Source organism: Arvicanthis niloticus, chromosome 9 (genome assembly GCF_011762505.2).
Source record: "Arvicanthis niloticus isolate mArvNil1 chromosome 9, mArvNil1.pat.X, whole genome shotgun sequence".
Taxonomy (NCBI): Eukaryota; Metazoa; Chordata; class Mammalia; order Rodentia; family Muridae; genus Arvicanthis; species Arvicanthis niloticus.
In genome coordinates, this window is record NC_047666.1 from 1,137,603 (window position 1) to 1,155,318 (window position 17,716).

At 35.4% G+C, this 17,716-nt stretch overlaps 1 protein-coding gene across 6 annotated transcripts in view; it reads left to right on the plus strand.

Annotated features, from left to right (window-relative positions):
• Positions 1-17,716, plus strand: part of Ccser1 (coiled-coil serine rich protein 1) — a 1,108,363-nt gene that overhangs the window by 211,282 nt on the left and 879,365 nt on the right. The gene's annotated exons all lie outside the window — the stretch shown is intronic.

Genomic DNA, 17,716 nt, shown 5'->3' on the forward strand with positions numbered 1-17,716 from the left:
TAATTGTAAAGAAAACTCCAAGTTTGAGGTTTTATTTATTTTTTAACACTTTATTTATCAATATTTGTATAAACATATATACTTATACACGTATACATATATAAACAATAATTAAATAATAAGATGTATTTAAAAAGTATGGGGAGTTGGGAAAAGTGGGAACAAGGAGAGAAAGGGGAAAATTATGCAAATACAGTGTTCATATATGAAATTCTCAGAAAGGAATCCAGTTTTTTAAAATGTTCAACAGATCAACTAGCATTTTACAATACAAAAATAAATATGACCTATAATTATGTTAAAGGACATTTTAACTCACTACAAACTTTGAAGTTTAAAATGAGATCAATAAAAATCATTTTACCCAGCATACGAACAAAAACCACAGTAACGTTTAATAATTCAAAGTATTTCTGAGAACAAGAAAATAGATTGTCAGGAGCTAAGTCAGCAGAACCAGGGGTACACTGTGTGTGTGTGGTTTTTTTTTTTTTTTATCAAATCATAATTTTTACATTTTAACATGGGGGTTATAAACACAAAAATGCAAGATGTGGGGAAGGGGATGACACAGGAGCATAGGTGTTCAAGGGGAGTACAGATATCTTTCAAAACAGGGTATCAACTGGGTGAAGGTTCAGGGATCAGGTCACTATGACTCTGCCTATGATTCACTTGTCCTTATCTAATTTGGTACTATCCACCAAAGGCTGCCTATTTACAAGGTTTATGACTACTCAGGCTGGTAGATTTCAACAAAAGCTACCTGTTTACAATAGTTTATAGCCCTCTGTTTCAGTATTTTTTCCATAGAGACCCAAGACTTTGTGTTAGCAGGCATGTAAGTAAAGCCTATTGCTGATTTTAGGCTTATGGCTGATTTTAGGCCTTCAGTGTATAAGCAGGACTGCCCTTGACATCTCCTCCCTTCTCCAAGTATAAAAGGGCTGTGGCAATTCTAATCTTGCCAAGGCGGGGATAGAGGCCTGACCTCCAGTAATTAAAGGGAACCTTGTAATGGCTCCAGTCCTCCTGTCGTTGTTCAGTGAGGCATGAGGGCCATACCCGTCCCGATGTCTTTTTCCTGGAGAGGGGATACTTTTGACATCAACCCCTATACAGTCAGGTTTGTCCCTCAGGGAACCCAGAAATATATTTTTAACTTTTATTTATATTCCCTTGCAGTGCTTAGCCTCGCAGCCTACGCAAGAATTCAGATCACCAGACAGAGGGGGTTCTGGGTGGCCCCTCTCTGCTTGGTCTAGTCTATAGCACTGTAGGATGTGAGACAGCTATGGCTGATTTTTACTGACACAGCTCTCTGAGACAAACTTTGATTGTTCATTTTTCTTTATTGAGTATGAATGCACATACTTTATTCATGGTAAATCAGTGATTATATACTTTTTTGTGTGTGTGTGAGGGAAAGACATGAGAAGATCCAGGAAGGGAAGGTCATTGGCTGAAGGCTAAGGCTCACTTGCTACCTCATTAGCATAGAGAAAAAGTCCAGGTGCTATGTGACTATGATCCTCCCAGTAAGTGGTGTAAGAGCAGTCGTTGGAGGATGGGAGGGGGCAGCTCCACCCTACAGTCTCAGATCTCTGAAATCCCCAGTGTTTGAGTACTGCTCCATTTTGTCAGTACTTATGTCAATCTGGTAGAGTAGTACCACATGCCCTATAATATGATAGTATACATATATAACTCTAAAAACTCCACTATGAAACTTCACTGAGAAAAATTCATGTTTTTCATGTTTTTATGTACAACATTCATGTTGCAATCCTTGTATGAAGTGTCTTACATTTCTTTCTTTTAAGCTGTTTTTAAATAAAGCAGAAATAAACTATTGATTAGATTTTAATTGAATATTGTATTACAATATTTAAACAGAATAATTCACTTTAGGAAACTTTAGCAGTTAAGTGATCCTGCATATAAGTAATTTTAATCAGTAAACGGCTAACTTTAGGTTTCCTAACTGTAGGTATTCTGAGATATTGGTGTAAGAGAAGCCACCATGAGTACCAGGATGATGGTCTAGAACTGAAATGAGGATTATATTTCCAGATTAGGTTAGAAAACTAAAAGGTAGGTTTGGCTTCAGCTTAAAAAATGAGGAGGAGGTGGTTTGTTAGGGACATTTAGGAAGCTTTCCCTTTGATGCAGAGGGACCAGTTTGGCATGAAAGTACTGCTGGCAGTAGATGACAAAGACAAAATTCAGTGGTATTTCAGATACTTTGTATTGTTTTTTACCCTTAATGTTCTTTTGCTCCTATATGAAGTTTTTTCATTTTGTGTTTTTATGATGTGTGTGTGTGTGTGTGTGTGTGTGCATATGTGTGTCTCACGACTTTGCTTTTCTTCACTGTTATTTATTTTGTTTTATTCTGGCTTGTTTATTATATTATTTACCTGTTTGTTTGCCAATGAGAGAAAAAAAAGGAAGCATACAGTTGGGTGGGTACACAGGTGGTGGTGGTGAGGTGGCGCCTGGGAGGAGATGAAGGATGGGGAAAGCATGATCAGAATATATGATACAAAAAAAATATTTCCAATTAACAAGGGAGGTGATGGCATTTGGGGTGTATCAAGTATTTTGTCTCCCTTCCTAAAATGGAAGTCAGGCATTGGGTATATGATACTGGTGAAGGATTGCCTGGATTTGCACAGATTCTGCTGTACTGTTTGATGAGTCAGGGAATTGGACTAATTTTCTGTACAGGAGCACAGGATTAACGACATTACATTATGAAGGACTTTATACAGCCTTTGCAGCCTACATGATAATCTTGTCTTATGCATGGATTCTTTCTACAACTCTAGCCCCCTCTTGTCTTCCACTTGTCGCACTCTGGGGCAGTTTGGCAGCCCACTTAGACTGGCAGAATGCATAGCACCCTTGAAAACTTTCTCATTCCTCCTCCTCTGCCTGTGCTCTTCTAATGTGAACAGGAGTTGTTTTTCTTTACATCTATTGTTTAAAAGTCATTTAAATATTTAAACAAGATAATAATGCTTTTTTTATTCATCTTACCATCAAGGTTCCTTACTGTAACAAAACATGCAATATAGAGATCTCTATGTGTGAAGAGCAGGAATAACTTTATTTATTTTCCCTCAGAGAATTTTCTGCTAACTTGTAAGTTTTTCCTCATTTCATATTTTAATGAATACTTCAAATATGTAATTCTCTTTATCATTTTTACTAGTTTTCTTATACATTGCATTTTGATCCTATTCACCCATTTCACACTTTCTCAGATATACCTGCCCTTCTATATCTATCCAACTTTGTGCCTTAAAAAAAAAACCATCATGACCAATTTGTGCTGCCCAAATAGTATTGGATGGGTAGCCTCCCACGGGGGCTGTCCAACATACTAGGAACCATAGTGTCAGAAACAAAGCTGACATTCCCTCATTTACCAGCTGTCAATTACCAGTAGCTCCCTAGGTAGGGGTGAGGTATTTAATTTTGATTATGCATCCTTCCATTCAAAAATAATTTATCTCTTAGAAAAATGCAAGTTGGAAACTGAGGAGATGGCCCAGGCTGGGAAATGATTGCTGCAGAACCATGCAGACCTTGCTTTGAGGCCCAGAACCCATGTACACACATTAACAGTTTCAGTAAAGTGTGTGCTTTATTTATCATCTATCTATCTATCTATCTATCTATCTATCTATCTATCTATCTCCATCCATCCATACATCCACCCCACACCAATCTGTCTTTGTAGTGTTTGTGTGTGTGTGTGTGTGTGTGTGTGTGTGTGTGTGTGTGTGTAGGCAAATAATTATAGATAGAGAGATGTCAATAATTATTGACACATTCATGAACTTGAGAGGAGTAGGTGGATGGATGACTCACAGAAAGAGTTGGAGAGCACAACGTTGGAAAACATGTAAATAGAGTACTTGTGAAAAATTCTCAAACAGCCAACAAACAAAAACCAATCAAATGATTAAAAAAAAAAAAAAACCATCATCAGTAATCCCACCAATGAAGGGGAAACAGCTGGATCCATGAAGCTGCCTGGCTTGCCAATCAAGTCAAATTCATGCCTTCCTGGTCAGTGGGAGATCACTTCAATAATAAATAAATAAATAAATAAATAAGACAAAATAAAAGTCAATCTCTACCTTTTATATAAATGTGCTGTAGTCACATACAGCACACACACATTTATGCACACACAATATATAGATATTTACACAAACACCTACATGCAGAGATAGAAGCAGCACCCACATTGATACACTGAGAAAAATGAAAAGTGAGATATAAGAAGGAGAAGTCATTTGACCAGATGTTTCATTTCTTGAGGGATATCGTTACTTAAAACTGAAGTCCTGTGATTCTCATATATTGAGGAAGGTGTTGTGGAAATTGCCTCAGTATAGAATCCTTCCATTGATGAAGTACATGGGTGTGATTTTTTTTCTTGAGTAAAAGTTAATGAAACAATAAAGTTACTGTAATCTACTTTACCATTAGGTCAATAAAAATACCCTTTGATTTATAATTACATCTGAGTCTTTGTAAAGGGTTGGAGAACACTTAATGATTGTAAATTAACTGTTTTATTTGTACTGATTTATGGATATCATTATTATAGCAGGTTTTTTTCGTATTTTTCAGTATTTTTCACCATGGCTGCCTCAGGTAATGATATTTAAAGTCTCAATCTATGTTAAGGCTTTTTTTTTCCGAGCACATTAAAAGCATTTCCTGTTATTGCATGCTTTTTAAAGTGTATGATTTTTATTTTCAGTTTATGTATACCTGATATTTTTATATAAATGCTAACTAGGAAGACTATATTAATCTTAATACATTTAATTTTAATTTTTTGTCTCATTTAAAGGAATTATACTATTTTGAACTTATTAGGTCCAAGTATAGACATTTGAATAACCACAATGTCGAAGTTTACACTAATTACTTTCAGTGCATGTGTGAAAAATGAGTCACATTGACAAGCCTGAACTCAGATTGAGGACCATAACAGATTATTATTTCATTCAAATGCTTATAAACTGTGCTGCTTTTCTCTTGATGTCTGGTAGCAAAGTTGGTTATATTAAGCTAGATGCCATGACTTATATGCAGCATCAGTCAAAAGATGATGAAATGCTTTTCCCAAAATTTAGTGTGAGTTACTTTTAAAGATAATTTAACAGACAAAATTCTAGATAAAATGAAGGCATTCATGAATTTTTTCCTATACGTATTCAACTGAAACTGTTCATTGCTTAGATTAGCATGTAGTTGTGCTAGTTTAGCATTGGTGTCAACATTCTCAAGCAAAGCCTATTTTAAATATCACTAAGTATGGCTAAAGCAGAGCCATAAGGAAAGCTTACAGATGGAAGCAAATAAGAAATATTGCAGTTATTGGTCTTAATGCATAAACAAAGAAAATCTTGAATCTGTTTTGCAAACCAGAAGTATTTATAAAAATGAATTGAGTTTCCTGAGTCAGTGTAATATGTTTCTTATAGATAATAACTCATTGTCAGAATTCCATAGATTTTTATATGATAGTTAACTATGTTACAAATTATTGAAAATACAGGGTATAATAACTTCTATCAGCCCACCTTGTATATGGAATCCCTATCATTATAGTTTATAGAAAGACTTTCTTAGTGCTGAATATGTATGGATTCCTTCATATTATTCCATGGTCAAATCTGTCAAACATGCCACACTATTTTGGCACTTGCATATTATGTGTTTATTTGGCTAGTTTATATTATAAAGTGTAAAATTATGATTTCTAGGGCATTAATAAAATTATAGGAATAATTTATTAAGCAAAGTCTAGTCCATTCAGATGCAATTGTATGCAAGAGTGTTTATCACCTGCCTTCAAGAACTTTAAATTTGAGGAAAATTTGAAGATTATTGGATCAGCACAATATATGCATATACACACATTATTTTATACAAACAAAATGAATATGTATAAATATAATCTTTAAAAATATTAAGCTTTATATTGCATTTTAAGGATGTGATTGATTACTGCAAAGACTGTAGAATTTCTGAATTTTTTGTTATGGAGAAATTAATAATTAGATAAGCATGGGAAAAATGACGGTCATGATTATTCTGAGAAACCACTTCTTACATCTATATTTTTGCCTTGTATTTTAATTTTCCAGGCAACATTAGGTGATTTTGCTTTGATAACTGAAGGCAAAAAGCCAGAATCAGTCTTAACACAATTAGAACTGTGTACAGAAACTGGAGTCATCCCATATTAATAATGTCTTGATGCCACTCTTTATTCTTTTTAAACAAAAGAAGTTGTTAAGTAAGGGTGGTGCTGGGGCATGCTAAGTGGAAGCACTGAGCTGTGTACCCTCTAGAACTGCTTGCAATGCTGGCAATAGTTCAAACTTATTTGGTTGGGCATTGTCAACTTATTAAAAAACCAAATCTTTCTAATTCCTTAGATTTATATCATCTATTATTGAAATGAATACAGACATGAAGCCTGGCTTCTATTTACTACTGTTTGTAGCTGTAATGCAAATATGGAATTTATAAGATTGCTTTCACTGTGAAGCCTTCCTTACTTTGTGATAGCAAATTAGAAGAGTATTACTGAAGATATTTGTGATATCTGATAGTTTATGCCTTTAAAATACATAAGTAAAATATGTACATGTCTATATTCCATGTACAAGTAGAAGAGAATTTGACTATTAAAGGTCATATTTCTTCTGAAGATATTTGAAAATACTTGTTCTATTTAGGGTTTCATTTGCTGTGAACAGACACCATGATCAAGGCAACTTTTATAAGGAAAAACATTTAATTGGGGCTGGCTTACAGGTTCAGAGTTTCAAGACATTATCATGGCAGGAGCATGACAGCTTCCAGGCAGACATGCTGCAGGAGGAGCAGAGAGTTCTACATCTTCATCTGAAGGCTGCTAAGAGAAAAGTGGACCCCACTTAGTTAGGAGGAGGGTCCCATTGCCCACCCTCACAGTGACATACTTCCTCCAACAAGGCCACACCTACTCCAACAAAGTCACATCTCGTAATAGTGCAACTCTCTGGGCCAATATGATGTTTGTAATGCTACAATCTAATACTTCTTAACTGATCATTTTATAAACATGTTGATACTTGATACCATTTATCACCAAGTTATGGCAATTACATATAAATAATACTTTATCAGCTATAGAGTTACAAAAATTTCTTTATAAATCATTACAGTGCTAGAGACTTGATCTCCCTTTCCTGAAGAAACAATCCTGAAGAATGCTAGTCTGTCTTCTACACACAAAGTAGAATTATGTCATTGTTCTTAGAAATATTGTTCTATAAAACTCTGAACTGTCATAAATTGAATTTTCCTAGGCTATTTTTCATACCATAGGCTTTGAGTACTCCCCATATTTAAAGAACTTTTTGGAAGACTGGTTCACTGGGCAGAGAATAGCTTTTCAGAAATTCCATGCCAGTGAGACTTTAAGAAAAGCTTGTGGGTACAACACTTACTTTTAGGTCTTTATGTTCTGGGGATAATTAGTTCAACCTAGTATACAAATTAAAATATATATCTTATTTAGTTATATTTATTTTCTATTCATAGCAATGATATAAATATAAACATTCCATCCATCCATCCATCTATCCATGAAGATTAATGGAGTTTGAGAAAAGGATGTGTTGTAATACAAGAAAATTTTCCTCATAATTTCGAGATGGTATTAGTCTAAAATTCAGCGTCTATCCAGTAGCTCATCCTCTATGGTTGGACCTGGAATACATAAGCTTGAAAGTTCTGCTGACATCCTGGTCTTTTGCTCACTCCCCATTCCTCATACATGTTATGATGGTTCTATGGGAATCATGAACTCTTGGATGTTTACCACGTTCAATTCAATACAAAGTATTTTTTTTACTAGGAATCTAATTTGGTTAATGCATTTCCATAGACTTCTACTTATTAAAGTGATAGCATACTGCATTCAATATCAAATAGTATATAGATTACCTCCAGAAGTTTACTCCTTTTTTTATTATTATTATTTGGTTGTGAAACATGAACTTTGTTCCTACAGGGTCCTACCTTGCCTTATTAGCTATCCTATGGATAAATCAATCAATTAATTAATGAAATTGTGCCTCTTGATTTTCACCAGTCACTTCTATGAAGTAGGATGGAAGATGGCAGAAGGAAGACTATTCTGACAATGTAGCATCTGTTCTTAGGGCAGAATTGATGAACTCTGCTGTATTTATTCATACATCAGACCATATATGAACAAATCTCCTTATAATTTGTTATTCATATTCAAAACTCTGAAGAGTGGGTGGCCTTTATGAAAAGATAATTAAATATTTTATTTCATTTCTAAAATGTGAGGAAGAACATTATGCGGATGATATGTCTCTTCATTTTTACAGAAGAGAACCCATTAAGTACCTATCAGAAGTCCAGAACTTAGGACTCATCAATTGTGTCTCATTGTCTGAGATTCTTGATCTATCCAGTGTAATTTCTTCCACAAAGATTTGTAATTTTTGTATTTAAGTAAAGTACAAATAAAATAAATAAGAATAAGTATCAAATTTGTATTTGGTACTTCTTCTGCTCAACCCAAATTCAGGGCAAGAAATGAAGAAAGAACATGAAGAATGGAGATGGAGTAGAGGACAGAAGGGTGATTGACTCATACAGTTGTAATCCTGATTATTTTGTGTTTGAAGACATATAATCTATATTAAAGAAAGAAGGTGAATATAATTGTACAGTTTGGTCTTTTAAAAGATTTTTTAATTTTTATATATGTGTTCATATGCCTGAGTTTATGGTTTTATACCACAAGTATGCTGACGCCCACAAAAGTTTGAAAAATGGAGGGAATCCCCTGAACCTGGATTTACAGGCAGCTAAGAGCCTTGGTGTAGGTCTTGGGTATGGAACTTGGGTCCTCCCTAAGAACAGTGAATTCTTTGAATTAGTGAGCCAGATCTCTAGCCCCTACAGTTCTCTTGTTAACAACAGGCTTAGCACCTAAAAAAGAATCACTGTGACTTTATGTGGATGCTTTTCCTCACCTAATGGCAATACTGAAGACTGAACTCAGAATTTGCACATCCCAGGCAAGTGTTGTGCCATAGAGCCACATTCGCTCAGATCCATATGATATGTTTATATAACCCTAGGACTACTCATTAGTTGGTTATATATGTAAGATGGCAAAAAAGTAGAGGCCAAGTACAAGAGATTTTTCAGATTATTTTTGAATAAGAAATTGCTAAAATATTTGTTTTTTTATAAATTGTGTGGTAAAAATACTATTGATGTAACTATTGAAAATCAAATACCAGAGCTAGCATGAAGGCTCAGTGGTTAACAGCACTTGCTGCTCTTGCTATAGACTATGGTTTGGTTCTCAGCACCCACATCAGGTTGTACACAATCACTTGTTACTCTAGTTCTAGGGATGTGACCTCTGACCTCCACAGGCACCTACATGAATATGCACAAAACTCATCCAGGCAAACACATATTGCATAAATAAAAAATTAAAAGATCAAATCCCCCAAATTCCTGGAAGAAGCAAGAACATTTTATTCATTGTTACATCTTAAGAGGATAGACCTGGTTCAAGAACAGAGTTAATAATATGTTTTAAAATAAATTATCTATGTCATTAAATTACATGGAATGCATATGAAAAGTAAGCAATTGGATTATATGTACCATGAAATTATATATTAAATTTTGAATTAAAAGTTTGTCTTTTTGATATAGTGGTTACCAATCACGGGTTTCCATCCTCAGCATTGCAAAGAACAAACAAAGGAAAGAAAAAAAATACTGAGAATTAGATAGTTGCTTTGCTACTTTTGTGATTTGGATATTAGCTCTATTTAGGATATGTTAGTAAACAACAAAATACCTAAGGGGAAGAAGAGGAAGGCAGGAAGTTAAAATTTGGAAGACACTCCAAATGCTAATCAGCTGGAAGGATTTTGTCTGATAGCATTTTTAGGAAATTTATACTCAACAGACATTTTATTTACATCTAATTAAGCATAATACTTCTTATTTTCAAATTTATATATGGCTTTTAATAAATTATAGTGCTCGTTACTTGGTAATATTTATTATGGATTGTTTAACAAATTCAAATAATATGTGTTCTTAATAATCTGTAGATTTGACAGACTTCTCTGAAACAGACAGGAACAATACATTTTGATTCATACTCCCTCCACCCCTTGAGTATATTGACTATTGCTTATGTTATATGCTTTGCAAATTGTTTTTCCTTTTTTTATTAGATATTTTATTTACACTTCCGATGCCATCCCCTTTCCCCATCCCCCCCCCTTAGAAAGCCCCTATCCCATGCCTCCTTTTCCTTTTTGCATTTATACATTTTTTAAAAATGTTAATCATAGGCTTTATAAGTTTGGTATTGCTCAATCAGAGGTGTAACCCACTACCCAACCTAGATATAACAACTATCTTTGACTGGTGGAGATACATGAACATCTGCCTCCCTGTCTCCCCCCTCTTTCTCTCTTTCATCACCTAGCTTCTCCTCTCCTTCTTCTTCTCCTCTTCTTACTCCTTTTCTTCCTCTCAGTACTCCTCCCACCTTAGCTCCTCCTACATATCATCCTTTCTGTTAAAATGAAACTTTTCTCTCAAAATACAATTAGAGCATAATTATGCCAATTTGTACCAGTGAGGTACAAGATAGTCCTAATATCCAGTCCATCCTTTTGTTGACTAACCAGCACCTCTGTCATCTATCCTAACTAAAACATTTAGTTCTGAACCTGGCTTTAGGATGAATGTCAGCTGATGATCATCCACTCAAATATTTTTTCTCAAGGTAAATAGCTATAAGTTTTCAACCCCATCAGAAATCCAGAATGACTGAGTTAACTATAATTGTGGGAAGCACAAAGCATAGCTTCTAAAACTTAGCCAATTTATAGAGACCTCTGAACACCGGGACACTTGCTCTACTTCAAAGTGTTGGAGCATCTGTTCTTCTGCCCTCTGGCCCAGGATCATCTGACAGACCTTAGTGCTGCAGAATTATTAAGGGCTGATTACTCTGTCTAAGCAGATATAATCAGTCGACTATTCTGCAAGTGTGTCCTTTTCTGGACAGTAATTTGTCTGTAGAAGGAAAGAGGCAATTCTTGCCTAGTGGCTGTCTCACCACAACTGGAGTAACTCCAAGGATGCTCAATTTCTTCTTAGAATTCAATATAGGAAGCTGTCAGGAGCAGACAGGTCTCTAATGAAAATGAACATTAATACAGAAATGTTTGTGATGTCAATTCTAAGGATTTCTGATGTTTTGAAAACCAACTATCCATGTAAGGTAATCTGGACTGCTGCCTGTTAACTCCACTCAGCTATTTCTAAATAAAACATAGAGAACACCCTTATAATAAACTCCAAGCCATGAATTTGCTATAGTCCCTTATCTCACAGGCTGACCATCTCAAATCAGTTAAAAAAGTTAAAGAAGGACTGGGTCTAAGCCTTGTATTCCTAAATGTGTTATACTGGTACAATGCCTATGAGAGTAACAATATTCATCTCACTCTTACATCACTAAGAAGCTCGTGCCAATGAAAACCTTAAAATTTGTAATCAAAGTAAATTGGTGCCATTTAAGAATTTATATCTTCATCTTGATACTAATTATACAGATTTCTACTAATAGGTTATGGCTATGCAATTGACCCCTAGCTAACCCTCTCTATTCCCACAAAATCACTACTTTTCCCTAGAAAGATAGTCCAACATTTACCACCTTAGTCCCCAAGCCCAGGGAATAGGGGCGTTGACTCTTCATTAGCTTATTCAAGCTGATTATGGGCGTTGAGATATTAGAAGAGGAGTGGGGGGAAGAGCAAATTGACAATCCTCTGATGTTGTGTCTTCACTGCCTCCAGGTGGAATTCCCGCACCTCAGAGGTTTGAGCAGGTCTGCCCAGCTTGCTTGTTGAGTAGATACACCAAGGCTGATCATTCTGCAATATACAATTTTCAAAACAAATTTTAGTATCAAAATAGTTTTTTTTTTTAGAACCAACATTCTTAATAAAATGTCAGCCCTCTTTAAAAAAAAAACTATCTTGATGCAAATTGTTTTTATATTGAAATGTCAAGCAACTTTTTTCTCTCCTGTATTTGTGTGTTCTAAACTGTAAGGTATCTGACTACAGGGGTCTTAGGTTAAACTTTATTTAGGTAATATATGTCTTGTCATAAATGTTTTTCCATAACGGGTAACAACTTTGATGTCACTGCATGGCTGAAAAATTCTTAGTGTTGTCAAGAGTAGTAAAGTTGATGCATACCTGCAGATTCTGCAACACAGTTACTGCAAGAATCTGGCCTCCTTCTAAATTTGAGGTGAGAAACTCTAATGATTAAGTCAGTATATTTATCAGACGTCTTTTGTTATATTTATTCTAGATGAAAATTTTCTCCTTTACATATGTATGTACATATAAATGCTAATTGCAAGCACATGTACAGAATCAAAGTGCTCTCATTATTTTTTGTTTCTAGGGTGTTGACCAGGAATGCAACATAAAAAATATTAATGCCTTAAAATTATCATTCAATTACATGTGAAAACATTTTTGTGGTATTTCTGTCAGGGCTTATTTTTCTTTATTACTGAAGTAACAGATTCAATGAGAACCTGTATTGACCAGTGTGATATTATCTGTATCTGTATTTGCATCTATATTTGTATCTGTTCCTGTATCTGTGTCTATACCTGTATCTGTATTTGTATCATCTGTATCTGTATTAACCGTATCTGTGCAACCTGTATCTGTACCTGTATCTACATCTGTAGCATCTATATTTATCTATATCTATAATCTATTATTACCTATCTATATTAATAAGTGTCAGGAGCCATAATGGGACAAGCTAATAATGAGCAGATGATCATCCTGAAATGCTTGCCTCGGATTATTATATAATCTGCGATGAGTGTGCCCCATTAGCAAGGCTGTGGTGGATGTGATTTTAGGAAAGATTCCTGCTATTAATATGCTTTTCCCATTATTATTATTAGACATATGCAACTATTACTAAGCAATAGCATACCACTTTGTAGCAGATCTCTACAGATCCAATAAGATGTACTGTCTTGTAGTGATACTATATAGGCAAATAGAAGACTTCTTAAGTGTTAATGATGATCCTATAAGAATTCCTAAAATTATATCAGTGATTATTAAGCTCTTTTATAATGGGACTGCTATTAAGTCCCTCAGGCATAGTCGAAACTGCAAAGAGAACTCTGCCAGTCTCCTGAGTGTTATCAGTTAATTGCTCCAAGAGAGATAGTAACTGGACCTTCTCCTGCTTAAAGCACATTCCAAGAGGTCATAAAACAATTAGCCTAGGTTACTAGAGGGAATCCACAATTTATTATAGGTACCAGGACAGAAGAGAAAATATTGCCTGGGTTTATCTATACAAAACTTCACTAATTTTTTAAGTTACAGTTTCAAACTTTCTTCGAACCTGTGGATCTAGACAGGTGATGAATGTCTAGTTAGATCATTACTCCTAATGGATATTCATGTAAATATTCTGTGTTGTAAACTTCTATTTCAATTTATGATTTGAATTTTGGTGTGAACTTGTGATGAACTTTGTAACATGTGACCATGTACTCTGAAAGATGTATAAATACTGAAGACAAAGACAAAGCGGGCGGACAGTTAGAATAGTGAGTTAGTTAGATTAGTGAGTTAGGAATCAGTTAGGTAGTTAAGACCCCGTCGCCCTTTCCTTTCCCCCTGCCTAGAATTTTTCTCCCTTAGGTTTTTTACTTTGTTAGAATCTTTTCTTATTCCCCACTCAGGACTTTTCCACATTTCTCCTCACATAGCTTTCATAGGATACTTTTTACACTTAATAAACTCTATAGTAACTTTTCTAAGTGTCTTTTCTTCCTGTGACCCAGCAGCAAGATAGAGCCCAGCAGTTTCTGCTGAGATAGAACAAAGGCCACTTTGCCTAATCCTCTGCTGTTAGGTTACAGGTGTTAATCACCCTAGCCTGCAGTCTCTTATCCTCAGAAGAAGTTTTTAGGATAGTACAAGGCTATTTACTTAACTCCTTGCTGGTCTTAGGACCAGGATGCTGACTACAGGTCAGCTACAGTAGCACAGGGGCTGCCTCAAGAAGAACCAGACAGACAAGGAGGAAAAGAAAGAAAAACCAGCTGCATTTCTCTCCCCTTCTCCCCCAAGCTGGGGGTTGGCTCCCAGCAAATAAGTGTTCTATATAACACTATTTTTTGTTGACATAACATTTTCTAAAGTTTGTTAATTGAACACCACTTGTGAGCAGAAAATTCAAGTATCACAAAGGAAATTTTCTCTGCTTTCCAGCTGTTAAAGCATCAGTGAGAAGAAATAGCACTCACATGCATATTTGATTATCACTGTTGACTGAGGGTTTTTGTGGGTCATAGATAAAATGTACAAGTGGACAGAATTCCTCACAAGTGCCCTAGAGAGATAGAAATGGGTAAATGACCTGCTGTTTAAAGTTACATATCACCAACAGCTACAATATTTCTCAGTGAAGGAGTTCACGGAGGTTCACACTGGTTCAAAGGGAAAAAAAAAAAAAAAACAGAGACTTTGCCCATTAAGATGTGGATCACAAATAAAGAGAAAAGGATGTGTATTTGTGTTCTCATCTTTAGAAAATCAACACTGCCAATATACTGAAAGGTTAAACAACCAGGTGTATGTAGACCTTTTGTTTACATGTGTCCACTGTGTCCCTCAAAAGTGACCGGATATAGATCCTAACATCTTTCTAACATCTTATGTGAAACTTACGTCAAAGACAGAGGGCTGTGTAGATCTCTGTGTTGCTAATGTTACTTTTCCATGGAAGACTGCAGAACACATAACCCAGTTCCTTGAATTTAGTTAGAGCACACCAGGCAGATTGTGTCAGTGCTGTCTGTAGTGCCCCTGTGAAGTTAATTACTCTCTAAAGACATTATATCCACAAGTAGTCACATTCTTGAGTTGCTAAGCTTAAGACTTCCACACATGAATTACTTGGGTCAGCACAGTTCAACCCATATAGGCTATTAGAGATCAGTTTCCATATGTTAATAGAAAACAAGTATTTTTCTTAAATTACTGACACAAGGTCTATGTGTGTGTGTATGTGTGCATGTGTATGTGTGTGTGTATGTGAGAGAGGGGGGGGATTAGAAAAGGAGGGAAGGAGAGAGAAATAGGGAGAGGGAGGGGAGACTTATTATGTAGCTCTGTAACTATCCATATATCCATATATCCTGGACTGACTTCCAACTCATAGGCCTTCTGCCTCAGCCTGTGGAATGTGGGGTTACAGACATGTGCCACAACAACTTTTTAAATGCTTCTTTCTTGCTCAATACTTAAAAAACCATTGAACTTTTCAGGTTACATTTGCAGGAACAGGATTAGTTAGCCTTCCTAAATTCAAATAAAGTATGTGTGTCATAGTAGGAAAGTATATAACCATACAAAGAAAACTATTTACTTTTTCTGATTTTCCCCATTATCTCATGAGGTTATAATTTTATTTTAGTATAGTTTTAATAATGAAAATTTTGAGAAAGAGATATAAAAAAAGCTGAGATACAAAAACACGTAGTTTCAAGAAGCAAATTTTATAATATATCTAATAACTGCCCAAAGACTGTTTTACAAGATGAAAAGCTATTGCTAGACTCCAATGTGGGACCTTAGTGTGAGACCCCAATGTGAGCCCTGTTAAATAAACCTGGTTATATTCAATGCTGTCTTTTGTATTTCATAGTGTGTTCTAGTATCCTGGACATAATTATTTCTATGTCTATTTCTGTATATTATTTTTCTATTCAGTTATACTTCAAGGTATTAACTATTTCAGAATAATTTCTTCACATACTTTGAAAATGATCAAACCTACAATATTAAGGTATTTTTTAAATGGTTAAAATGTTAAATGGCTTCCTAATACATTTGAAGGTCTTTCATCAGGACTTCTGCCAGTTTTTCTCATCTACCTGCACCTAGCTGTATCTTGAGTTTATTACATATTGAGAATTTTACTTTGTCCTAATAAAAGAAACAAGTAAATGTGCTCTGTGCCTGTGAACCTGGAGTGGACATATTAATCCCTGTTATTCCCACTCAAGAATTGTCTTTTCCTTTCCAATGATCTCTCCCCTTCGGTGCTTGCAAGTCTCATTGCCTCTTATGCTTTAATTGCAGAGGTATTGCCTTGAGCTGTCAGCTCATCATGCCCCTGTCAATATAGATTACCCACGCTGGTTGTAGAAAAGAAAAGGGCAATCTTGTTGCATTTTCATTTAATAATTGATCTGAATCCCTGTTAACTTCAGGATCAAATTCTAATGTAAAGTCATTGCTACTGTTTTCCAGTGCTGAAGATGCTTATACCTCCAGATTATCCTCCTTTGTCCCCCACCCCTTTTTTCTGTCCTATCTAGGCCAAGACTATATTGACTTTTTTAATTTCTTAAAAGCAGAAGACGTTTTTTCTCATTTCATATCTTTTTAGAACAGACTTCCCTGTGCTGGACCACCATCTTTTCTTTCCCTATACGTTCCACTTTATTATCTTATTCATTCAACAAATGTTTCTGGACATTATTTTTGTGCTTGAGTTGCACTGAGTGGCAAGAATGAAGAAGACACCTTTTTGAAAAATTATTCTCACTTGTAAATGTCAGTTTCAGTGATTGTGTTTCCTGTATGTAGATTGTCTAACCAGTCAAACAGAATCCATGAGGTCAAAAATCGACATGTGGGGATGGGTATAATTTACACTATGAGAACCTGTTTCTGCATCTAGAAATTTTGTCAAAAAAAAAAAAAAAACCCCAAAGTTTTAGAGAATTATTTGAAGAATTGAGCATGGTACTGGAACCTGTAACATTTATACTTAGGGTATCAAAACGATTATCAGGAATTTGAGGTCATTTCAATTACATAGGGAGATTGAAGCCAGCTTGGGTTACTTGATTTTGTGTCTATAAATTAGAAAATCTGAAGATATGTACATATTACTCAGTTGAGCCAGAAGACAAAACTTCGGGACTTCCAATTATAACCACTGTGTGTAGAGTACTGAGGAGGGCTGGCAGATGAAACATTACCACCAGTCACAGGTTATTGTGCAGTTCACATTTTTCTAAGTTAAATATTTATCATTCTTTGCCATAGGTCAATGTATGAGGCTCCTGTTTGCTCCGTGTTCTCTGTGCAACAATATACTAATTTCCACATCAGTTTAAAGGGGAGAAGTTAGCTCCGTACCGACTATGGTCACTAGATGAATCATAATGAGATTTTGGATACTTCATCAATACTGCTTTCCTTAGCAAAGAACCAAGTACAGAGTGGAAGAGAATATAACAGAGGTTTCAGTGTCAGGAAAGAAATACTACTCCTCAGAGTATCATGATGAGCACAGCAGAAGAGACCCAAAACCCAGCTGCTCCGAGTCTTAGGCTGATGGGAGCCTCTGTGGGTAAGGGCATGGAAGCCTCTTTCTATTTAAATGTTCAGAAGGTCCATGGTCTTCAAAACTGTGCCCTCTTAGTGCCAACCACTTTCTCTTGCTGATGATTTTAATCATATGCTCA